Below are 25,362 nucleotides of genomic sequence, written 5' to 3'. Positions count from 1 at the left end.
ATCTTCAAGTTGTTCTTGATGATTTTCTTTGTTCTGAACTTTAAATTCTCCTGTTTGGTGTCTTTTGTTATTTTTCATATGCATTTTCAAATTGTTATTGTCCCTAGTATACAAACTTCTAAGTTTGGTGTCTTGCATGCATTACTTGTTTTGATCCTGATTTTCCATGTTTAGTTTCATTCTGTTGTTTTTCTCTCTCTTCATTAAAAATTCAAAAAAATTTTTTTTTTCAAGTCAATAATACAGAGAATTGAAGATTCAGAACATTCAGCAGAGGAATTACAGAGAAAAAGATGGGTGTTCAAAATGCCCAGTGAGGAAGGAAATCTGGTGTTTAAACACCAGTCAGGGTACTTGGTTGGGCGTTAAACGCCCAAAAGGGTAGTATTTTGCGCGTTAAATGCCAGAATGGATACTGTTCATGCCCTGGGTCGAGTTATCCGACCCGGGATGTTTAGCGACAAAGCGACCAACCTCTTCAGGTCAAACCATCCGACCTCTTCTCAAAGAGCTCGGCCAAATCGACAAGAAAGCCCAAATAGGGCCCAAATCAAGGAACGCAACCCAAATCCAAAGGCCGCCCAGGCCTACAGAGAGAAGGGCGGTTCCCTTGAAGATAAGCTGACCTCACTCAAAGATAAGATAAGATAAGATAACTAACTTATCTTATCCAAAAAGGTCACTCCCCACTACTATAAATACACTGGAGCACCCAGGTATAATTCATACTTTGATTCTACTAAAAACCTGCTCAATACCCTTGCTAACTTAAGCATCGGAGTCCCTTGCAGGTACCACCACCCTCCGGTGACAACAGATCAGCAGCGCAGCAGTCCAACAAGTCGGACACGACCGCTCCGGCCACCATCCACTAGCCGGACACGTCATCTCTGACCAGTATAGAAGATCTCATGCGAGATCGACCTACAGTTTCAGGTAACCCTCGGAACATTGGCGCCGTTGCCAGGGAATCTAGAAGTCATCCCATCACCTTGGAGGACGACTATGACAACGACCATGATTCAGATCTAGAAAATAGAACGTCGCACAAAAATGTGGAGACTACACCAAAAGATACCTCGAAATCTAACAGGGACAAAAACTCACCAAACCCAGGAGCTCTAGAGACACTTTAAGATCGTTTAAAACAACTTGAAAAAGAATCCCAACATCAGCGAGAAGCTGGGAAGGATCTACAAAGGGAGGTAAGGCGGCGCCGAGAATTAAAAGATAAACTTCTAAAACTCGAAGCCGATCTCAAAACCGAAGCTACTCGATCCATCCATGAGGACAGCTCTCGCAAGGATCAAGATCCATTCACTAGGGAGATCATGAAGACTAAAATCCCGAAAGACTTTAAACTCCCGGATATGCCTTTATATTATGGCACTACAGATCCCGGTCATCATCTCAGCAATTTCAGAAGTAGAATGTACCTCACCGACGCCTCAGATGCAGTTTGCTGCAAAGCCTTTCCAACTACCTTAACAAAGACAGCGATCAGATGGTTCGACAATCTACCTCCTAGGTCCATCTCAAGCTTCGACGACTTAGCCAAGAAATTTCTGGCCAGATTTTCCATAAAAAAAGATAAGGCTAAGCACGCCCCAAGTCTATTAGGAATCAAGCAAGGAGATCGGAAAAGTCTTTGCAACTACATGGAAAGATTCAACAAAACATCCCTGGACATACAAAGCCTACCAACAGAGGCCGCCATTATGGGCCTCATCAATGGCTTACGAGAGGGACCTTTTAGCCAATCTGTACCGAAAAAATACCCCGAATCTCTGAATGAAGTGCAAGAACGAGCAGAGAAGTACATCAACATGGAGGAAAACTCCCGACTAGGAGAGACCGCAAAATCCAGATTCGCCTACTCCTCCTGGGATAAGGACAAGGAATCCAAAAAGAAGGAAGATCGACATGGGGAGAAAATAAAAAAATATCACAATTACACCCCTCATCGGGTGTCCCTTGTGGATGTCTGAAGAACTGAAGATTGATGATTTAGAGGTTATAGTAAACTTTCGTTGTAAGTATAGTTACTAAACCAAGCAATCAACCTTTCTTACAAACGTTTTGGTTGTCACAAGTAACAAACCCCTAAATAAATTGATAACCGAAGTATTCAAACCTCGGGTCGTCTTCTCAAGGAACTGCAGGGAAGTATGTTCTTATTATTGGTTATGGAGATTTTAAATTGGGGTTTTGAGAATGAGGAGGGAATGATTTAATTAGCAAATAAAGTAAATGAAGAACAAGCAATTTAAATGGCAAGTAAAATAAATAAATGACTGTAAATACTTTTGGCAAGGTATGAGAAATTAGAGGTCCTATCCTAGTTATCCTTATCAATGATGATGAGAATTGAATCTTAATTCCACTTTGTTAACCTTTACTAAGATAAAGGAAGGTCAAGGGATTAATTGGTTTGATCTTCAAATCCTATTTATTTCATAAGAAAAGATTGGGATTATTGAAGTTCATTTAATTAACAAGATAACAATTATCATTCATGTTTGAGTTTGATAACTCCTGAGTTACGAATTTCTTAACCAAGACCAAAAGGAGGAAAGTAAATCTACTGGAATAAAAATGTCTTCAGATGGGAATAACAATAATGTAAATAAAAGAAAGCAATATTAAACTGAAATACCTCAAATAACATTAATTCGAAAGAGTAATCTGTAACATGAATGTAGCATAAGCCAAATACGCAACATAACTAATATAAGCATTAGAGTATCTGAAAGTAAGAGATAAATATAAAGTAAAAGAACATTAAACCTGGGATCGAGAGTCACTCCTAAAACTAAGAGAAATCATAAATCCTAATCCTAAGAGAGAGGAGAGAATCTCCCTCTCGAAACTAAATCTAAATCATGAAAACTAAACTAAAGTGGTCTCTCCCTGTCTGAATGGATGCATTTTCCCACTTCATAACCTCTGGTCTATGCTTTCTAGACTTGGATTTGGGCCAAAAAGGGCTTCAGAATTCGCGGGGAGCGTTTTCTGCAATTTCTGGTGCGTGGCCTCTGTCACACGTCCGCATGGTCACGCAGTCACGTCATTCGGAGTTCTCCTTGTCACGCGGTCGCGTCAGTCATTTGACCGCGTCGCTGTTTCTTCACGCTTGGCATGCGGTTGCGTCGCCCATGCGATCGCGTGGATGCCAGTTTCTTCACAAACTCCGTTTTATGCTTTGCTTCCATTTTTGTATGTTTCCTTTCCATCCTTTAAGTCATTCCTGCCTTAGAAGATCTGAAACTACTCAACACACTAATCACGGCATCAAATGGAAATAAAGGTAATTAAAATAATTAATTTTAAAGCCTAGGAAACATATTTTTCACATACATCACATAATGAGAAAGGGAAAGTAAAACCATGCAAATAATATGAATAAGTGGGTGAAGGATTGAATAAATCACTCAGATTAAGCACAAAATATATCATAAAATATGGGTTTATCAACCTCCCCACACTTAAACAATAGCATGTCCTCATGCTAAGTCCAAGAGTAATGTTAGGTTAAAGTGGTGGAATGCCATGCAATGCAATCTAATCTAAATGCAACTACCTACATGAATGATGCATCATGCAATTCTAATTTTTTTTATTTACTTGTATATAAAGCTTGCATGTATTTGAATTAATTCACATTCTCAAGGAGTCATATATATATATATATATATATATATATATATATATATATATATATATATATATATATATATATATATAGCCAAACCTTAGATAGTGATAAAGTGCCTTTACAATTGAGATGGGAGAGAAAAACATTTTATAAACTTGAAAGACAATTAATGATTTAGCAGAGATATATGTTAATGAGCTATTGAACCCTTACTGGATTTTGTGTTTACTCTCTAGTCACTCAGTGTTTATTGGGTTAATCACTCTATTCTTCTTCTTATTCTTACTTTCTATAACTTTATTCTTCATCTAACCAATCAACAATTATAGAATATAGACATACCAAAAATCATGAGGTCTTTAGTTAAGGTTGTAATGGGGCCAAGGTAAAGGTAAGGGTATATGTATAGGGCTAAGTGAGCTAATAAGTGAATCCTTAATTAGTCTAAGATCTCACCTAACATACATACTTTGTAAAGCAAGGCTTCTTTTACCTATTCTCCCATATTTTCCCACTTTTGATGTTACATGCTCATGTTTCAATATTTATTATTTTTATCCCATGTGCATTACTTTATTTCTCATTTGGGGAATTCTTTTGTGTCCCCTTTATTTAAATACTGAAAATTAAATTTTTTTAATGCACATGGTAATTCAATTATTTTGATTTTACATGAGCATGCTTCCCAAAACTATTTATTTTGAATTATTTTATTCTTTTCAACTTTTCTACCCTTTTGTTTTTATCATCCATGTTCCCAATTGGTTTTTTTACATTTAAACCATACATACTTCCTATCTTAAGCTAACCAAGGATTCAACTTGGGATTTTTATTTTGTTTTTCTACTTAAGGCTACTAATGTGGTTTATAAAAAAAAAGGGATTTAAAGGCTCAAGGGGGCTAACAAGGGTGATGTAAAAGGTAAGCTATTTTGGGATAAGTGAGCTAAAATCAAATAATGGCCTCAATCACTCTCTTGGTATGTATTTCTATTCTATAATTGGACATATAGATTAAAACAAAGTAAAGAACATCAGAATAAAAAAGAAGGGCGGAACACACAGGAATAAAATATTATGGTTTGAATGTAACCATACAATTAAGCTCAAAACTCACAGGTTGTGTGTTCTCTAGCTCAAAAATCATTTATCACTTATGTATGTCATGCAGGTTTAGTTAAAAATTCCCATTATTCTCAATGTAAAACTTATATCGAATGGCTTTAAAGTTCTAGTGTTTCTCCTTGATGAAATATTGTTAACTAACTAACATATAATGCTATATATACAAGGTGTGTGGATTGTTTCTATTGTGTTCAAGTTCCTAGTTTACTTCCTTTTTGTATTTTTCAATTTAAACTAAGCTATCTTATGTTAAAAAGGGTAAACTATATTAATTAATCCACAATTTCTATAACTAATAAGTTAGAATTGCAACTAAACTAAATGGCTAAAATATGAACTAAAATGCAACATGTAGAAATAGAGTAAAAATACATGAAAGTAGCAATATATGAGTACTGAGAAAATAGAAAATAAAAATAAAAATAAAAATAGAGAAAAGTAGCAAAATAAATAAAAAGAGTATGTAGTGGTTCACCAAAAAAGAACGCTAGAGATGGTGACCTCCCCACACTTAAAATGTAGCATCGTCCCCGATGCTCACTCAAGCAGGGTGTGAAGGGGTGTCATCACTGGAAGGGTGGGTAGCTGGGGTCTCTGTGGTGGTGGTCTGAGGGTCTGGCTGCTGTAGAGGAGGTGCGGACTGAATAGGGATCTCGGGGTCTACAGCCTGAATCTGAGGCGGAGCCTCCTGATGTGATGCTGCCTGCTGGGTGCCTGCCTGCTCTGCCTCGTGAGCATCCGCCTCCTCCTCAGATGCCTCGGATGGTGTGTCAGGCTCGAAGGGGATGTCGCCAGAGCGTATCATCAGCTTCAGGTGCTCATAGCGTCGCTTGTTGCGATACTCCATCTAGTCAAGCCATCGAAACAGGCGGTGCACTAGATGATAGATGGGCTCTTGGGCAGGTGGAGGTGCAGTGGTGGTGGCAGGGGTAGCTGTGGAAGAAGAGGGGCCGGCAGATGGTGTGGCTGTGTCAGCAGTAGTAGTGAGGAATGGAGGTCTGTATCCCAAAGCCAGAAAGTTCCTGCTGTGAGGGATAATCTTCTTGCATTTTGCAGCAGGTGACTTTTCATCAGCATCCTCCCAAGGCACGTCAGCTCGACGGCCTAGCTGTGTAACCAAATAAGGAAAGGGAAGAGTGCCTCAGACGTGGACCCTGGCCATATCATACCGGATAAAGCGTGGCAGGTACAGGTCCTTACCCTCCATCACACACCAAAGGAGGGTGATCATAGCAGCTGGTATCTCAGTCTCGTGAGTACTCAGCATAATGAAGTTGCTAAGTATCTGATGCCATAGCCGAGCCTCATCATTTATGTAAATCCGCTTGATTCCCTTTGGCATGGTAGTGTTCTGACCCATAATCCAAGGAATGGTCGGGTCGAGGGCTATCCGGACCTTGACTGCATCCCAATCAAATCGCATGAAGCGCATATCTTCCTCAGCTTTCTGATAACCATCCAGCTGATCAGTTTTAGGCAGAAGCTTCAGGACTTCTTCAATGGCCTCTTCAGTGACCAGAATCTGCTTTCCTCTAAGGTTCACTGCATCTAGGGAAGTTTTGAAGTAATTTCAGTAAAATTCCCGAACCCAAGATGCATTGACCTCAGTCAGGGGTCTTTCCAGGAAGAACCAGCCTCTTGTTTGATTTTTGGTCAGAGGTGTATTGCTGGAGTTCTTCTGGGATCTTCAAAGTTCTCTCCAGGTATAGGTTCCTGGAGGCTGCAAACACCGGATACCTCAGCTCACAGTATCGGTTTGCAAACTTTACTGGATCAGTAGCAGGGATTAGCTGGTCGGCCTTCTCCTGCGGGGTAAATTTTTTCTCCCGCAAGGAGGCATCATGCATGAAATCTATGATAGACATAGAGGCTTCTCCTCTTTTCCGTTTGCCAGTTGTTGCCTTTCCTTTCCCTTTTCTGTGGGAGTCCGACATCCTGAAAAATAGAATTCAAGGATATAATAAAAACAGGAAAACAAGGAGGCAATTAACAAAAGAAGCACATAGTGGCAAAGGAGCAGGAGAGTAATGAATATGAGCTAAGTAAATGTGCATTAAGGATTGAATAGGAGTTAAAAGTTTGAGAAGTAAAATTAACAATCCAAAATATATTAGAAATCATGTTAAATAGAAAAATTGACATCATGCCGTGGTTAGAATGTTAAAAGAAAGTGAAAGAAAATCAGAAGAGAAGTTTTGAAAGGTTAGGTTGGTTAGAATTGAAAAAGAGTTTAAGAAGTTAACATTAGTGAGTCAGTAAAAAGCGGGTTAAGGTAAGTGGCATAATGAAAATATTCCAAGTAACAAGTATTCACAGTTAGAAACTATAAGTAACTCATATCCAAACAAGGAAAACAGGGTGATGATGATTCAAATAGATATAGAGAAAGCAAAAATTGGAATCAAACATCAAAAATGCAGTTTAGGAACCAGGAAATCAAAAAGGATAAGAAAGCATGCCCGAGTAGTCATGAATTGGTTTGGTTAAAGCAGAGGAAAGCAGAGTTCAAAAATGCCAAAACCAAAACATGAATGAAAACATTTTACAGAAATTTGGGCAGCATTCCGGCTAAAATTGGATTGTCCCGGAAAATAAACAGCAATCAAATAGTTCATATGAATCAAAATTAAAGCTGCAATTACATATAAGAAATATAAACATGAAAATGCAGTGTACAGAGCAGTGATAAACCACTATTTTATGGTTTATATTGTGTTTAATTATGTGGTTTTATCATGATCCTTACCCACTTATTCATTAAATTAGCATGCATATTAGATTTCTTCCCGGAATTTATTACCTGTTTAAAAACTACTTCCTAGAGACTTTAATTATTCAATTTTAATTCCCCTTTATTCCATTCGATGCCGTAATCTGTGTGTTAAGTGTTTTAGACTTTATAGGACATGAATGAGTTGGAGATTGGAAAGGAAGCTAGCAAAAATGGAAGGAACCCAAGAATTTGAGGAGATAACCAGCGAGAAGTGACGCGGTCGCATGGCTCACGCGACCGCGCGAAGGAGAGCAAATCGCAGTGATGCGGCCGCAAGGTTCACGCGGCCGCGCGGATTGGAAAACCCAAGTGACGCGGTAGCGTGGACGACGCGAACGCGTGGCGAGGAAAAGCGCGAATGACGCGTCCGCATGGATGACGCGATCGCGTGACATGTGCGATCTGTATAATCTGCAGAATTCGTTGGGGGCGATTTTGGACCCTATTTCGACCCAGTTTTTGGCCTGGAACAGCAGACTAGAGTCAGAGAACATGCAGAAACAAATAACACATTCATTAGAGACAATTTTTAGTTCTAGTTTTACTCTCTTAGGGTTTTCTCTCTAGGTTTTAGAATTTTAATTTTCAATTGGTCTTAGCATTGGAACATTGAGAAGAGATATTTCCTCATCAAGACTACGTCATTCTAGTTTTTTCTCTTAACTTGGTTTTATTCCTCCATGTTCTTTGCTTTATTCAATTTTGTCATTCCGATACTTTTATGATTATTTAATGCAAGGATTATTTCTTTTTAATTCAATTTCAATTCCAATAATCATGTCTTCTTTTAATTCCCTTTCATGTGCTATGGATTCTTTATTTACAATGTGTGAGTAGTTTTCTTACTTGATGGGGAGTTGATTAAAAGGAACTCTTGAGTTGGAAGGATTGAAAGAAAAATTTGTAATTGGGTTAAATGTTGGATTGCTATCCTGTCACCAACACCAATCCCTTTGAACTAAGTGGGTTGCAACTTGTGAACAGATCTGGCATTCCAGCTTGTTTGACTTTCCCTTACTTAGTAAAGGATAACCAAACAGAACAACCATTAATTATAAATTAATCTTACAATCACTCCATCAATAGTAGAAATTCCAACTAATCAACTCCCAGTCAAGGCTTTTATTCATATTAATTAAATTTCCTCAATTTAAATTCCAATTTACCCAACTCAACTTCTTCGAACATCTGATTAATAAGATAGCACACTTTTCTGCAACTCGTTGGGAGATGACCTGGGACTTAAAACTCCCAGTAATTTTTAATTTAACTCTCTGTGACATATTTCTAAATTGATAGGCAGATTTTCGGTGAGTTAAGAACTATACTTGCAACGTAACCATTTTAATAATTTTTAATTCACCAGCTTCTGCGTCTCATCAATTTCTGGCGCCGTTGCCGGGGAGTTGCAATAGAGTGCTAATTTTATTAATTAGAATTTATTTATTTGCATTTTATTTTATTTTGCTACTATGAGCTGCATGTTTCTTCCGTCAAATGACGCGTTCACTTCCTGATCCGCGCTTGCTAATATTCGATCCTGAAATTGAAAGGATAATTTCACGAATAAGGCGAGAAATTGATGAGGAAGAAACCAGCCCCCGTTCTACTGATTCGGTTGTTTTACGTGCAGAAAACATGGCAGCTAGGAGAGTTACCATCCAGGAGGAAGGAGCCCCTGATTTTACATTGCAACCGTTTCAAGCGCATCATCCAGCGGTAGCTACAGATTTTGAAATAAAGCACGCACTGCTAAATTTGATGCCCAAGTTTCATGGCCTACCTGCTCAAGAGCCTATCAAGCACTTGAGAGATTTCCAGGCAGCCTGTTCTACTGTCAGGCGTGATGGCACTGATGAAACTTCAATTCTGCTGAAAGCTTTTCTGTTTTCTCTTGAGGGAAAAACAAGAGAGTGGTACTACACTCAGCCTCTAGCAAATGTATCCAACTGGGATACACTCAGAAAGGAGTTTCTGGAGAAATTCTTTCCATCTGAAGTTACTGATAAGCTAAGGAAGGATATCTCCACAATTGTTCAGGATGACAATGAGACTCTCTTTGAATACTGGGAGCACTTCAATAATCTTCTGGAAGCATGCCCCCACCACATGATTGACAAGATCGTGCTACTCAGCTATATTACACAGGGTATGAGGCCCCAAGATAAGACCATACTGGAAAGTGCCAGCAATGGGTCTATGAAGAAGTACAAGACTACCGATGAAGCTTGGCAATTGATCAGTGATTTAGCTGAATCCACTAGGAACCACAGACAAAAGCCAGGCCGTTCAAAAGCTGTTGCAGAAGTATCTTCTAGCAGAGAGACTGTTGCTCTAACTTAATGCATCTGTGAAATGACCAACTTGCTGAAGCAAATGCAGTTGAATCAACAAGCCCAGCAAGCTCAACCTCCACCACAGCAAAACCAACAACTAGTCCCACAAAGAATTTGCGGAATCTGTGCTGATTATAGCCATTACACTGATGAATGCCCGCAGCTCCAACAAGAAGACAACATGGTGGCATCCACTCACAACTTCTATGACCGCCCCAACCAAGGGTACAATCAAAGTGGAAATAATAACCTTGGATGGCAGGAATTTTCTAACCAGAATTGGAGGGACAACAATAACAGGGGAGACAGAGATAATCAGGGAAATCAGAGGTGGAATAATAACAACAACAGGCAGCAAAATCAACCTTACAGAGCACCTCACCTGAGGCAGAACCAAGGACCACAGAACAATCAGCAGCAGACCTCTCAATTTACTCATTCTTCTTTATCTTCTACTGAAGATCTACTACAATCTTTTGAGAAAAGACAACAGACCATGGAAAGTAACATCATGAATAGTATTAACGCCAGTCTGAATGGTCTCACCTCTATTATGCAAGCTTTTATGACACAGCTTGGATAAGCACAAAATTCCAATAACCAACCTTCAACCACCACTGGAATCCCCTCTCAACCATTACCCAATCCAAAGGGAGGCATTAATTCTATCACCCCGAGGTCCGGAACCACACTGCAGGAGAGGATTCAGGAGGAACCAAGCTCACCAGAATACGCCTCAGCTGAAGAGGTGGTAGAAATCAAAGATGTTGAAGAGGAAGAGGATATACAGGACATAGCTGAAGAGAGATAGCTCAACCACAGGAGGAAGCACCAAAAGGCGCAGACACCACAGAAAACACTACTCCCATTCCATTTCCACAACTTGCAAGGAAGCCCAGGAAGCAGCTGGACCCCGATCCTAAAATGGTAGAGATATTCAAAAAGGTTGAGGTAACTGTTCCCTTTTTTGATGTTATTCAGCAGGTACCTAAATATGCAAAGTTTCTAAAAGACTTATGTATCCATAAAGACAAAATTAATGAATTAGAAACTATTCCTTTAGGTAGTTCTATATCTGCTTTAATGGGAGGATTACCTGAAAAATGTAGTGATCCAGGTCCTTGCATAGTTAGTTGTACTATTGGTGGTGTAGTAATTTATGATTTTATGTGTGATTTAGGATCATGTGTCAGTATAATGCCTTTGTCTATATATGATGTTTTGAGGCTCCCTCCCTTAAAAAGGTCGGCAGCTCATTTTGTGTTAGCAGATAAAAGCATTATTACAGTGGCTGGAGTTGCTGAAGATGTTTTGGTGAACATTAAAGGGATCACATTTCCCACTGATTTTTATATCTTGGAGATGCCCCACAATGATTCAGATAAGCCATCATCAATCCTACTTGGAAGACCATTCCTGAAGACATCAAAATTCAAATTGGATGCTTTTTCAGGAACATACTCCTTTGAAATAGATGGCCGCATAGTAATCTTCAATTTGAATGGAGTCATTGACAACCCCCCAGAAGATCGTTCTATCTTCCAGTGTGATGTCATAGACGAAAGTGTGGCTGAAGTTCAAGAGGAAGAGTTTGAAGAGAGGCACACCGGACAAGGTCCAAGTGTGGGGACCCTCTTAACTGACAATGGGAGCACTTCGCCATTTTCATAAGCCCCAGATAATCCAGAGCCCGCCCATGATCAAAAGTTAGAATTGAAACCTCTCCCTCCACATCTCAAATATGCTTATCTTGAGGATGAGCAGAAGCTTCCGGTTATTATTGTAAGGGAACTGACTTCTCAACAAGAAGAGCAGTTACTTGATGTACTGAGGAAGCATAAGAAGGCAATTGGATGGAGTTTGGCAGACATAGTGGGAATCAACCCTCAAGTATGCGAGCACAGAATATTTCTAGAAGAGGGAGCAAGACCTGTCCGTCAACCCCAAAGAAGATTGAATCCCATCATCTTGGAAGTTGTCAAAAAGGAAGTGACCAGACTATTGGAAGCAGGTATCATATATCCCATTTCAGACAGTGAATGGGTAAGCCCAGTACAAGTGGTACCCAAGAAATCTGGAGTAACTATAGTGAAGAGTGAGCATGGAGAGCTCATAGCAACTAGAGTTCAGAATGCTTGGAGAGTCTGCGTTGATTACAGGCGTCTCAACCAAGCTACCCGTAAGGATCACTACCCACTTCCATTCATTGATCAAATGCCGGATCGCCTATCAGGTAAATCACATTATTGCTTTTTAGATGGTTATACAGGTTATTTCCAGATTCATATAGCTCCTGAGGATCAGGAAAAGACTACTTTTACATGTCCTTTTGGGACCTATGCTTATAAGAGAATGCCCTTTGGCTTGTGCAATGCACCAGCCACCTTCCTAAGGTGCATGATGAGTCTTTTCTCTGATCTTATTGAGGACTGTATGGAAGTTTTTATGGATGATTTTAGCATTTATGGTGATTCTTTTAGCCTTTGCTTAGATGGATTATCTCGAGTATTAGATAGATGTGTTAATACAAACCTTGTATTGAATTTCGAAAAATGCCACTTTATGGTAAAACAAGGGATTGTATTAGGACATGTGGTATCTAATAATGAAATTTCTGTAGACCCAGCAAAGGTGAATGTTATTTCTAGTTTACCTTACCCCTCTTCTGTGAGGGAAGTCCGTTCGTTCCTTGGCCATGCAGGTTTCTACAGGAGATTTATTAAGGACTTTAGTAAGGTGGCACTTCCCTTATCCAGATTACTGCAGAAGGATATTGAGTTCGAGTTCAGTGAGGATTGCAAACAAGCGTTTGATAAGCTGAAGACTGCTCTAACTCAAGCCACAATTGTGAGAGAACTAGACTGGAGTCAGCCGTTTGAAATCATGTGCGATGCTTCCAACCATGCAGTAGGAGCAGCGTTGGCTCAGCGCGACGGTAAGGATCCTTTTGTTATTGCTTATGCGTCTAAGACTTTAGACACTGCCCAGTCCAATTATACTACTACTGAGAAAGAGCTCCTTGCTATTGTTTTTGCTCTGGATAAATTCCGGGCTTATTTGCTTGGTACTAGAGTAGTAGTGTATTCGGACCATGCAGCTCTAAAGTATCTATTAGCTAAAAAGGAATCCAAACCAAGACTTATACGTTGGATACTGCTATTACAAGAATTTGATTTAGAAATAAAGGATAGGAGTGGTAATCAGAATTTAGTAGCAGACCACTTGAGTCGCCTTGAACATATTAAGGATGATTCTACTCCTATAGATGATAATTTTCCTTTTGACAACCTGCGAGCAGTATTTGAGGTAATCCCTTGGTATGCACCTGTTGCTAATTATTTAGTTAGCCGCACATTTCCTCCACATTTTTCTAAACATCAAAGAGACAAGCTGAAAAGCGAGTCTAAATATTATATATGGGATGACCCATATTTATGGAGATGTGGCACTGACCAGATAATTAGACGTTGTGTGCCTCAATCAGAATTCCAGTCCATTTTAGAGGCCTGTCACTCATCTGAGAGTGGAGGACATTTTGGCCCTCAAAGAACAGCTAGAAAGATCTTAGACTGTGGATTCTGGTGGCCTACTCTTTTTAGAGACGCTGCTGAGTTTTGTAAATCTTGCCCCCCATGCCAGAGATTTGGTAATATATCCAGGAGGGATGAGATGCCTCAACAATATATGCTCTTCTGTGAAATTTTTGATGTTTGGGGTATTGACTTCATGGGTCCATTTCTAAATTCTAATGGATATTTTTATATATTGTTAGCTGTGGATTATGTTTCCAAATGGGTGGAAGCAATTCCTACCCGCACTGATGATGCTAACACTGTTGTTTCCTTTGTGAGAAACCATATTATATGTCGCTTTGGATCACCACGAGCGATCGTGAGCAATCAAGGCACCCATTTTTGTAACAGGAGACTAACAGGATTGATGAAGAAGCATGGGATAATCCATAAAGTTGCAACCGCTTACCATCCCCAAACTAATGGGCAAGCCGAGGTGTCGAACAGAGAAATTAAGCGTATCTTGCAAAAGATAGTAAAGCCTCATAGAAAAGACTGGAGCACCAGGCTACAAGATGCACTGTGGGCATATAGAACAGCATACAAGACACCCATTGGGATGAGTCCCTTCCGCTTGATTTATGGAAAAGCTTGTCATCTCCCAGTTGAAATAGAACACAGAGCCTTCTGGGCAGTTAAGGAGTGCAACATGGGAATTGAGAATGCCGGAGCTGAAAGGAAGTTGTAACTGCAGGAACTGAAGAACCTTCGCCTAGAAGCTTATGAGAACTCCAGAATATACAAGGAAAGGATGAAGGCTGTACATGATCAGCATATCAAGAAGAAAGAGTTCCAACCTGGAGATTTTGTCCTCCTTTACAAATCTCGACTAAAGCTCATGCCCGGTAAGTTGAGATCAAAATGGGAAGGTCCATACAGAGTAGAGAAGGCTGAACCGTACGGAGTTTATCACCTAAGCCATCCTTCGAACTCTAAACTTATTAAGGTTAATGACCAACGCCTGAAGCTGTACCATGGTGAGAAGGTGTAGAAAAATAAAGAGTTGGAGATCTTCTGCTTGGAAGATCCCCACATCGCAGCAGATTGAGCTAGTGGAGCATCCAACTTACGGACGTTAAAGCAAAGTGCTTGGTGGGAAAAAACCCACCGCGGTATGATCGTTCTTTTCTTCAATTTTAGTTTTTCTTCTTTCATAACTCTTCTCTTTATTAGTGCTTTCATGCTCTTTCATTTGCATATCTTTATATTTCTTTTTAAAAAAAAAAATTTTTGCCACGCGACGCGATCGCATCAGCGACGCGTCCGTGTCGCAAAGGGGGTGGAGAAAACAAATAAACGAACAGAGAGTCCGACTGGAGCGTGGCTGGAGGCGTGCCAATGGCACAAATCGATCCACGCGACCGCGTCGCTGACGCGTTCGCGTCACATGGGAATCATGGCCTCCCACGCGACCGCGTGCTCCACGCGGCCGCGTGCCCTGAATTTTCGACGAAAAAGGGTGCATGATGAGCGGATAATTTATACGCTTTTTGGCATTATTTTTAGTATGTTTTTAGTAGAATCTAGTTACTTTTAGGGATGTTTTCATTAGTTTTTATGTTAAATTCATATTTCTGGACTTTACTATGAGTTTGTGTTTTTTTCTGTGATTTCAGGTAATTTCTGGCTGAAATTGAGGGACTTGAGCAAAAATCAGATTCAGAGGTTGAAGAAGGACTGCTGATGCTGTTGGATTCTGACCTCCCTGCACTCAAAGCAGATTTTTTGGAGCTACAGAACTTAAAATGGCGCGATTCCAATTGCATTAGAAAGTAGACATTCAGGGCTTTCCAGAAATGTATAATAGTCCATACTTTGGCCGAGTTTAGATGACGTAAAAGGGCGTTGAACGCCAGTTCTATGCTGCTGCTGGAGTTAAACGCCAGAAACAAGTCACAAACCAGAGTTGAATGCCAGAAATACGTTATAACCTGGCGTTCAACTCCAGAAAGAGCCTCTGCACGTGTAACATTCAAACTCAGCCCAAGCACACACCAAGTGGGCCCCGGAAGTGGATTTATGCATCAATTACTTACTTCTGTAAACCCTAGTAGCTAGTTTATTATAAATAGGACTTCTTACTATTGTATTAGATATCTTTGATCAGTTGTATGCTATCTTAGATCACGTTTGGGGGCTGGCCATTCGGCCATGCCTGGACCTCTCACTTATGTATTTTCAACGGTAGAGTTTCTACACTCCATAGATTAAGGTGTGGAGCTCTGCTGTTCCTCAAAGATTAATGCAAAGTACTACTGTTTTTCTATTCAATTCAACTTATCCCGCTTCTAAGATATTCATTTGCACTTCAACCTGAATGTGATGAATGTGACAATCATCATCATTCCCTATGAACGCGTGCCTGACAACCACTTCCGTTCTACCTTAGATTGAATGAGTATCTCTTAGATCTCTTAATCAGAATCTTCGTGGTGTAAGCTAGATTGATGGCGGCATTCATGAGAATCTGGAAAGTCTAAACCTTGTCTGTGGTATTCCGAGTAGGATTCTGGGATTGAATGACTGTGACGATCTTCAAACTCGCGATTGCTGGGCCTAGTGACAGACGCAAAAGGAGGGTGAATCCTATTCCAGCATGATCGGGAACCTCAGATGATTAGCCGTGCTGTGACAGGGCATTTGGACCATTTTCACAAGAGGAGGGGATGTAAGCATTGACAACGGTGATGCCCTTGTATAAAGCCAGCCATGGAAAGGAGTAAGACTGATTGGATGAAGACAGTGGGAAAGCAGAGATTCAGAGGAACGAAAGCATCTCTACACGCTTATCTGAAATTCTCACCAATGAATTACATAAGTGTTTCTATCCCTATTTTCTGTTTAATTAGTATTATTTTCGAAAACTCCATAATCAATTATTATCCGCCTGACTGAGATTTACAAGGTGACCATAGCTTGCTTCATACCAACAATCTCCGTGGGATCGACCCTTACTCACGTAAGGTTTATTACTTGGACGACCCAGTGCACTTGCTGGTTAGTTGTATCGAAGTTGTGACAAATTATGAATTGAGATTAGAGCACTAAGTTTTTGGAGCCATTACCAGAGATCACAATTTCGTGCACCAAGTTTTTGGCGCCATTGCCGGGGATTGTTCGAGTTTGGACAACTGACGGTTCATCTTGTTGCTCAGATTGGGTAACTTTCTTTTCGTTTTCTTTTCAAAAAGTTTTCAAAAATTTTTCAAAAAAATGTTTCAAAAATTTGTCCTTTGTTTTCGAAAAAAAAAATTTAAAATAAAAATGTTTTCAAAAATATATTTCTCTCTTCAGAATTTTTAAGAATGAATTCTAGTGTTTCATGAAACATGTTGAATTCTATATGGCTGTAAAGCCATACCCAAACTGCTTTGGGATTGGTCTTCAACTAATCACCTCAATGGATGTAATTTACATGCTAGAGCTTGGCTGGCTGTTAAGCCATGCCTAACCCTCAGATTGGAGCTTTAGACTAAGAATTGAAGATTCCTGGAATTCATATTAAAAATTTTGAAATCCTTATTTTTCTTTTTCAAATAATTTTTGAAAAATCCAAAAAAATAAGAAAATCATAAAAATTAAAAATATTTCATGTTTCTTGTTTGAGTCTTGAGTCAATTTTTAAGTTTGGTGTCAATTGTATGTTTTAAAGTTTGCATAAAATTTTCGAAAAATTCATGCATTTATAGTGTTCTTCATGATCTTCAAGTTGTTCTTGGTAAGTCTTCTTGTTTGATCTTGATGTTTTCTTGTTTTGCATCTTTTCTTGTTTTTCATGTGCATTTTTGCATTCATAGAGTCTAAACATGAAAGATTTTTAAGTTTGGTGTCTTGCATGTTTTCTTTGCATTAAAAATTTTTCAAAAATATGTTCTTGATGTTCGTCATGATCTTCATAGTGTTCTTGGTGTTCATCTTGACATTCATAGTGTTCTTGCATGCATTCATTGTTTTGATCCAAAATTTTCATGCATTGAGTCTTTTTCATGTTTTTCCCTCTCATCATAAAAAAATTCAAAAATAAAAAAAAATATCTTTCCCTTTTTTCACTCATAGATTTTGAAAATTTGAGTTGACTTTTTCAAAACTTTTTAAAATCTAGCTGTTTCTTATGAGTCAAATCAAATTTTCAATTTAAAAATCTTATCTTTTTCAAAATCTTTTTCAAAAATAAAATCTTTTTCATTCTTCTTAGTTATTTTCGAAAATTACAAAAATATTTTTCAAAAATCTTTTCTTAATTTTATCTCATAATTTTCGAAAATAACATCATCAATTAATGTTTTGATTAAAAAATTTCAAGTTTGTTACTTGCTTGTTAAGAAAGATTCAAACTTTAAGTTCTAGAATTATATCTCATGATTTCTTGTGAATCAAGTCATTAATTGTGATTTTAAAAATCAAACCTTTTTCAAAACTAATTTCAATCATATCTTTTCAAAAATATCTTCTTATCATATCTTTTTCAAAAATTTGATTTCAAAATACCTTTTCTAACTTCCTAACTTCTTATCTTTTCAAAATTTGTTTCAACTAACTAACTAACTTTTTGTTTGTTTCTTATCTTTTTCAGAACTACCTAACTAACTCTCTCTCTAATTTTCGAAAATATCTTCCCTCTTTTTCAAAATTTCTTTTTAATTAACTAATTGTTTTAATTTTTGATTTTAATTTTCGAAAAAATTACCAACCTTTTTCAAAAACTATTTTCGAAAATTACTAACTCTTTTTCAAAAATTATTTTCGAAAATTCTCCTTCTCTCTCATCTCCTTCTGTTTATTCATCTACTAACATCTCTTCCTCACATCACTCACCAAATTCGAACCCCCTCTTCCATCTGTGTTCGGATTTTCTCTTCTTCTTTTCTTCTACTCATACAGGGACCTCTATATTGTGGTAAAAGGGACCCCTATTATTATTATTATTTTTCTGTCCCTCTTTTTCATATGAGCAGGAGCAAAGACAAGAATATTCTTGTTGAAGCAGATCCAGAACCTGAAAGGACTCTGAAAAGAAAACTAAGAGAAGCTAAAATACAACAGTCCAGAGACAACCTTTCAGAAATTTTCGAACAGGAAGAGGAGATGGCAGCCGAAAATAATAATAATGCAAGGAGAATGCTTGGTGACTTTACTGCACCAAATTCCAATTTACATGGAAGAAGCATCTCCATTCCTGCTATTGGAGCAAACAATTTTGTGCTGAAACCTCAGCTAGTTTCTCTGATGCAGCAGAACTGCAAGTTTCATGGACTTCCATCTGAAGATCCTTTTCAGTTCTTAACTGAATTCTTGCAGATCTGTGATACTGTTAAGACTAATGGAGTAGATCCTGAAGTCTACAGGCTCATGCTTTTCCATTTTGCTGTAAGAGACAGAGCTAGAGTGTGGTTGGACTCTCAACCCAAAGACAGCCTGAACTCTTGGGATAAGCTGGTCATGGCTTTCTTAGCCAAGTTCTTTCCTCCTCAAAAGTTGAGCAAGCTTAGAGTGGATGTTCAAACCTTCAGACAAAAAGAAGGTGAATCCCTCTATGAAGCTTGGGAAAGATACAAGAAGCTGACCAAAAAGTGTCCTTCTGACATGCTTTCAGAATGGACCATCCTGGATATATTCTATGATGGTTTATCTGAGATATCAAAGATGTCATTGGACACTTCTGCAGGTGGATCTATTCACCTAAAGAAAACGCCTGCAAAAGCTCAAGAACTCATTGACATGGTTGCTAATAACCAGTTCATGTACACTTCTGAGAGGGATCCTGTGAGTAATGGGACGCCTATGAAGAAGGGAGTTCTTGAGATTGATACTCTGAATGCCATATTGGCTCAGAACAAAATATTGACTCAGCAAGTCAATATGATTTCTCAGAATCTAAATGGAATGCAAGCTGCATCCAACAGTACTCAAGAGGCATCTTCTGAAGAAGAAGCTTATGATCCTGAGAACCCTGCAATAGCAGAGGTGAATTACTTAGGTGAACCTTATGGAAACACCTATAATCCATCATGGAGAAATCATCCAAATCTCTCATGGAAGGATCAACAAAAGCCTCAACAAGGCTTTAATAATGGTGGAAGATACAGGTTTAGCAATAGCAAGCCTTTTCCATCATCTACTCAGAAACAGACAGAGAACTCTGAACAAAATACCTCTAATTTAGTAAACTTAGTCTCTGATCTATCTAAGGCCACTATAAGTTTCATGAATGAAACAAGGTCCTCCATTAGAAATTTGGAGGCACAAGTGGGCCAGCTGAGTAAAAGGATCACTAAAATCCCTCCTAGTACTCTCCCAAGCAATACAGAAGAAAATCCAAAAGGAGAGTGCAAGGCCATTAAATTAATTACCATGGCCGAACCTGTAAGGGAGGGAGAGGATGTGAATCCCAGTGAGGAAGACCTCCTGGGACGTCCAGTGATCAATAAGGAGCTTCCCTCTAAGGAACCAAAGGAATCTGAGACTCATCTAGAGACCATTGAGATTCCATTAAACCTCCTTATGCCATTCATGAGCTCTGATGAGTATTCCTCTTCTGAAGAGAATGAGGATGTTATTGAAGAGCAAGTTACCAAGTACCTTGGTGCAATCATGAAGCTGAATGCCAAATTATTTGGTATTGAGACTTGGGAAGATGAACCTCCCTTGTTCACTAATGAACTAAGTGATCTGGATCAACTGACATTGCCTCAGAAGAAACAGGATCCTGGAAAGTTCTTAATACCTTGTACCATAGGCACCATGATCTTTAAGGCTCTGTGTGACCTTGGTTCAGGAATAAACCTCATGCCCCTCTCTGTAATAGAGAAACTGGGAATCTATGGGGTGCAAGCTGCTAAAATCTCTTTAGAGATGGCAGACAATTCAAGAAAACAGGCTTATGGACAAGTAGAGGACGTGTTAGTAAAGGTTGAAGGCCTTTACATCCCTACTGATTTCATAGTCCTAGATACTGGGAAGGATGAGGATGAATCCATCATCCTAGGAAGACCTTTCCTAGCCACAGCAAGAGCTGCGATTGATGTGGACAGAGGAGAATTGATCCTTCAAATAAATGAGGACAACCTTGTGTTTACAACTCAAGGATCGCTCTTTGCATCCATGGAGAGGAAGCTTAAAAAGCTTCTCTCAAAGCAGAGTCAAACAAAGCCCCCACAGTCAAACTCTGAGTTTGGTGTTGGGAGGCCACAACCAAACTCTAAGTTTGGTGTCAAACCCCCATATCCAAACTCTAAGTTTGGTGTTGGGAGGTCTCAACAAAGCTCTGCACATCTATGAGGCTCCATGAGAGCCCACTGTCAAGCTATTGACATTAAAGAAACACTTGTTGGGAGGCAACCCAATGTTTATTTATCTAATTTTCTTTATTTTTCATGTTTTATTAGGTTCATGATCATGTGGAGTCACAAAATAAATATAAAAATTGAAAATGGAATGAAAAACAGCAGAAGAAAAATCACACCCTGGAGGAAGACCTTACTGGCGTTTAAACGCCTGTAAGAAGCATGTTTTGGGCGTTCAACGCCAGAACAGAGAATGGTTCTGGCGCTGAACGCCAGAAATGGGCAGCATCTGGGCGTTTAAACGCCAGAAATGCACCCTGGAGAAGAGCTGGCGCTGAACGCCCAGAACAAGCATGGTTCTGGCGTTCAACGCCAAAAATAGGCTACAAATGGGCGTTCAACGCCCAGAACAAGCACCAATCTGGCGCTGAACGCCCAGAGTTGTGTGCAAAGGCATTTTGCATGCCTAATTGGGTGCAAAGGTTGTAAATCTTTGAACACCTCAGGATCTGTAGACCCCACAGGATCCCCACCTTCCTCCACTCACTTCTTCTCACCCCTCTTTCACACAATCCCATAAACACTCTTCCCCAAAGCCCATTCACCAATCACCTCAATCTCTCTTCCCCATCACCTCTTCACCACTCACATCCATCCACTCTTCCCCATAAACCTACCTCATAAACTCCACCTACCTTCAAAATTCAAAATCAATTTCCCACCCAAACCCACCCTAAATGACCGAACTTACCCCCCCTCCCTTCCCTATATATAACCCTCCATTCTTCCTCATTTTCACACAACACAACCCTCTTTTCTCTTCTTGGCCGAAACACACCTCCCCCCTCCTCTCTATATTTTCTTCTTCTTCTTCATCTATTCTTTCTTCTCTTGCTTGAGGGCGAGCAAAAATTCTAAGTTTGGTGTGGTAAAAGCATAAGCTTTTTGTTTTTGTTTTTCCATTACCATTGATGGCACCCAAGACCGGAGAATCCTCTAGAAAAGGGAAAGGGAAGACAAAAGCTTCCACCTCCGAGTCATGGGAGATGGAAAGGTTCATCTCTAAAGCTCATCAAGACCACTTCTATGATGTTGTGGCCAAGAAGAAGGTGATCCCCGAGGTCCCTTTCAAACTCAAGAAAAATGAGTATCCGGAGATCCGACATGAAATCCAAAGAAGAGGTTGGGAAGTTCTAACAAACCCCATCCAACAAGTCGGCATCCTAATGGTTCAAGAGTTCTATGCCAATGCATGGATCACTAGGAACCATGATCAAAGTAAGAACCCGGACCCAAAGAATTATCTCACCATGGTTCGGGGGAAATACTTAGATTTTAGTCCGGAGAATGTGAGGCTGGCGTTTAACTTGCCTATGATGCAAGGAGATGAGCGCCCCTACACTAGAAGGGTCAACTTTAATCAAAGGTTGGACCAAGTCCTCATGGACATATGTGTGGAAGGAGCTCAATGGAAGATTGACTCCAAAGGTAAGCCGGTTCAACTAAGAAGACTGGACCTCAAGCCTGTGGCTAGAGGATGGCTGGAGTTCATCCAACGCTCCATCATCCCCACTAGCAACCGATCTGAAGTTACTGTGGATCGGGCCATCATGATCCATAGCATCATGATTGGAGAGGAAGTAGAAGTTCATGAAGTCATCTCCCTTGAACTCTACAAAATAGCCGAAAAGCCCTCCCCTGGGGCAAGGCTAGGTTTTCCTCATCTTATTTGCCATCTATGTTACTCAGCTGGAGCTTTCATAGAAGGAGACATTCACATTGAGGAAGAGAAGCCCATCACTAAGAAAAAGATGGAGCAAGCAAGAGAGCCCATTCATGGAGCTCAAGTGGCGCAGGAAGCTCATCACCATGAGATCCCGGAGATGCCTCAAATGCATTTTCCTCCACAAAACTATTGGGAGTAAATCAACATCTCCCTAGGAGAATTAAGTTCCAACATGGGACAACTAAGGGTGGAACATCAAGAGCACTCCATCATCCTTCATGAAATTAGAGAAGATCAAAAAGCAATGAGGGAGGAGCAACAAAGACAAGGAAGAGACATAGAAGAGCTCAAGGACATCGTTGGTTCCTCAAGAAGGAAACGCCACCATCACTAAGGTGGACTCATTCCTTGTTCTCACTTTCTGTTTTTTGTTTTCTCTATGTTAAATGCTTATCTATGTTTGTGTCTTATTACATGATCATTAGTAGTTAGTAACTTTGTCTTAAAGTTATGAATGTCCTATGAATCCATCACCTCTCTTAAATGAAAACTGTTTTAATTCAAAAGAACAAGAAGTACATGAGTTTCGAATTTATCCTTGAACTTAGTTTAATTATATTGATGTGGTGACAATGCTTCTTATTTTCTGAATGTATGCTTGAACAGTGCATATATCTTTTGAAGTTGTTGTTTAAGAATGTTAAATATGTTGGCTCTTGAAAGAATGATGACAAGGAGACATGTTATTTGATAATCTGAAAAACCATAAAGCATGATTCTTGAAGCAAGAAAAAGCAGCAAAGAACAAAGCTTGCAGAAAAAAAAAATATATATAGGCGAAAAAAAATAGAAAAAAAAAGAAAAAGCAAGCAGAAAAAGCCAAAAGGAATAAAATCCTGGCCTAAGCAGCTAAACCAAGCTGTCCCTAACCATGTGCTTGTGGCGTGTAGGTGTCAAGTGAAAACTTGAGACTGAGCGGTTAAAGTCAAGGTCCAAAGCAAAAAAAAAAAAAAGAGTGTGCTTAAGAACCCTGGACACCTCTAATTGGGGACTTTAGCAAAGCTGAGTCACAATCTGAAAAGGTTCACCCAATTATGTGTCTGTGGCATTTATGTATCCGGTGGTAATACTGGAAAACAAAATGCTTAGGGCCACGGCCAAGACTCATAAAATAGCTGTGTTCAAGAATCATCATACTGAACTAGGAGAATCAATAACACTATCTGAACTCTGAGTTCCTATAGAAGCCAATCATTCTGAACCTCAATGGATAAAGTGAGATGCCAAAACTATTCAAGAGGCAAAAAGCTACAAGTCCAGCTCATCTGATTGGAGCTATGTTTCATTGATAGTTTGGAATTTATAGTATATTCTCTTCTTTTTATCCTATTTGATTTTCAGTTGCTTGGGGACAAGCAACAATTTAAGTTTGGTGTTGTGATGAGCAGATAATTTATACGCTTTTTGGCATTGTTTTTAGTATGTTTTTAGTAGAATCTAGTTACTTTTAGGGATGTTTTCATTATTTTTTATGTTAAATTCACATTTCTGGACTTTACTATGAGTTTGTGTGTTTTTCTATGATTTCAGGTAATTTCTGGCTGAAATTGAGGGACTTGAGCAAAAATCAGATTCAGAGGTTGAAGAAGGACTGCTGATGCTGTTGGATTCTGACCTCCCTGCACTCAAAGTGAATTTTCTGGAGCTACAGAACTCAAAACAGCGCTCCTCCAATTGCGTTGGAAAGTAGACATTCAGGGCTTTCCAGCGATGTATAATAGTCCATACTTTGGCCGAGTTTAAATGATGTAAAAGGGCGTTGAACTCCAGTTCTATGCTGCTGTCTGGAGTTAAACGCCAGAAACAAGTCACAAACCAGAGTTGAACGCCAGAAATACGTTATAACCTGGCGTTCAACTCCAGAAAGAGCCTCTGCACGTGTAACATTCAAGCTCAGCCCAAGCACACACCAAGTGGGCCCCGGAAGTGGATTTATGCATCAATTACTTACTTCTGTAAACCCTAGTAGCTAGTTTATTATAAATAGGACTTCTTACTATTGTATTAGATATCTTTGATCAGTTGTATGCTATCTTAGATCACATTTGGGGGATGGCCATTCGACCATGCCTGGACCTCTCACTTATGTATTTTCAACGGTAGAGTTTCTACACTCCATAGATTAAGGTGTGGAGCTCTGCTATTCCTCAAAGATTAATGCAAAGTACTACTGTTTTTCTATTCAATTCAACTTATCCCGCTTCTAAGATATTCATTTGCACTCCAACCTGAATGTGATGAACGTGACAATCATCATCATTCCCTATGAACGCGTGCCTGACAACCACTTCCGTTCTACCTTAGATTGAATGAGTATCTCTTAGATCTCTTAATCAGAATCTTCGTGGTGTAAGCTAGATTGATGGCGGCATTCATGAGAATCCGGAAAGTCTAAACCTTATCTGTGGTATTCCGAGTAGGATTCTGGGATTGAATGACTGTGACGAGCTTCAAACTCGCGATTGCTGGGCGTAGTGACAGACGCAAAAGGAGGGTGAATCCTATTCCAGCATGATCGGGAACCTTAGATGATTAGCCGTGCTGTGACAGAGCATTTGGACCATTTTCACAAGAGGAGGGGATGTAACCATTGACAACGGTGATGCCCTTGCATAAAGCCAGCCATGGAAAGGAGTAAGACTGATTGGACGAAGACAGTGGGAAAGCAGAGATTCAGAGGAACGAAAGCATCTCTACACGCTTATCTGAAATTCTCACCAATGAATTACATAAGTGTTTCTATCCCTATTTTCTGTTTAATTAGTATTATTTTCGAAAACTCCATAATCAATTATTATCCGCCTGACTGAGATTTACAAGGTGACCATAGCT

General features: G+C 39.5%; 1 non-coding gene across 1 annotated transcript; it reads right to left on the bottom strand.

Annotated features, from left to right (window-relative positions):
- Positions 1-18,942: 18,942 nt before the first annotated feature.
- LOC148568123 (small nucleolar RNA R71) lies at positions 18,943-19,050 on the bottom strand. The gene has a single exon (XR_015882366.1). It is a non-coding gene; the product is annotated as a small nucleolar RNA R71 (small nucleolar RNA).
- Between the last annotated feature and the right edge of the window lie 6,312 nt (positions 19,051-25,362).

The sequence above is a fragment of the Arachis ipaensis genome, chromosome B4, assembly GCF_059453495.1.
Source record: "Arachis ipaensis isolate K30076 ecotype BB chromosome B4, ASM5945349v1, whole genome shotgun sequence".
Classification (NCBI taxonomy): Eukaryota; Viridiplantae; Streptophyta; class Magnoliopsida; order Fabales; family Fabaceae; genus Arachis; species Arachis ipaensis.
Note: the sequence above shows the minus strand (reverse complement) of the source record. Positions and strands in the feature narration are given on the sequence as shown.